At 41.6% G+C, this 1486-nt stretch overlaps 1 non-coding gene across 1 annotated transcript; it reads right to left on the reverse strand.

The window, feature by feature from the left end:
- Positions 1–472: 472 nt before the first annotated feature.
- Trnat-ugu lies at positions 473–546 on the reverse strand. Its single transcript has one exon. It is a non-coding gene; the product is annotated as a tRNA-Thr (tRNA).
- Positions 547–1486: the final 940 nt, after the last annotated feature.

Genomic DNA, 1486 nt, shown 5'->3' on the forward strand with positions numbered 1-1486 from the left:
CCAACAGACAATTAACAATAAGTACATGAAACAGTAATAAAATAGTTCACAGTGTGGCATTTGTATGGTTTGCAGTTAATTTATAGTTCATTCTCATAAAGAAAGTGGGTCATTTGTCACACACTCAAGGAACTCTTGAGCAGAGTAAATTACTTTACTTTTGAACCACCTTGAAAGACTAGTATTAAATTTATTTACTGGCACTGTGTAGGCATTTTCAGGTAATTTATTGAAGTATACAGGACCAAGGTATTCGTAGCTATTATGTGTCTTTGCAAGCCTAGCATATGGCATATTAATTGTATGTCCAATTCTTATGTTATGTATATATGAAGACAGTAACTGTTCTCGAATGAACAGATTACTGTTGTTGACCGTGCAGCTTTTCCCTGGAATAAATGATGACTAACTGAAACCCTCAGCTGCCAACAGGTGTTGTTGATATACCTCGATGTGGACAGCTGAAAATGTGTGCCCCGACCGGGACTCGAACCCGGGATCTCCTGCTTACATGGCAGATGCTCTGTCCATCTGAGCCACCGAGGACACAGATGAATAGCGTGACTGCAGGGACTTATCCCTTGCATGCTTCCCGTGAGACTCTCATTCCCAACTGTCCACAATTCTACATATGTAATTTACCTTATAGACATTTGCCCATTCACCAGGTTCGAGTCCCGGTTGGGGCACACATTTCCAGCTGTCCACATCAAGGTATATCAACAACACCTGTGAGCAGCTGAGGGTTTCAGTTAGTCATCATTTATTCCAGGGAAAAGCTGCATGGTCAACAACAGCAATCTGTTCTTTCGAGAACAGTTACTGTCTTCATATATATATAGTTACAGGCTACCCAGCCATTGACCTTCGTCTGTGCGAATGCGCACAGGTTGCCCAAACTCTTACGGGAATCGCCAAAGCATGCTCGAGTAATGAGTGAATGGGCAAATGTCTATAAGGTAAATTACATATGTAGAATTGTGGACAGTTGGGAATGTGAGTCTCACAGGAAGCGTGCAAGGGATAAGTCCCTGCAGTCACGCTATTCATCTGTGTCCTCGGTGACTCAGATGGATAGAGCGTCTGCCATGTAAGCAGGAGATCCCAGGTTCGAGTCCCGGTCGGGGCACACATTTTCAGCTGTCCACATCGAGGTATATCAACAACACCTGTTGGCAGCTGAGGGTTTCAGTTAGTCAACATTTATCTTATGTTATGGTCATGAACTATTCTCCTTAAGTCAAATTTACTCTGATTCTCTTTAATGAAGACAAACCAGTTGTAAATATATAGGCCAAGCACTGTCATTATATTTAGTTTCTTAAAATAATCTCGACATCATTCATATGGGCTAAGTTCTGCTATACACCTTATGGCTTTCTTTTGCCATTTAAACACTAATTTTGAGCCTACAGAATTGCCCCATAATAGTAGTCCATAACTTAGGTGCGAATGGAAGAATGCGAAACACGCATACAATGGAAGT

This window comes from Schistocerca americana, chromosome 1, assembly GCF_021461395.2.
Source record: "Schistocerca americana isolate TAMUIC-IGC-003095 chromosome 1, iqSchAmer2.1, whole genome shotgun sequence".
Lineage (NCBI taxonomy): Eukaryota > Metazoa > Arthropoda > Insecta > Orthoptera > Acrididae > Schistocerca > Schistocerca americana.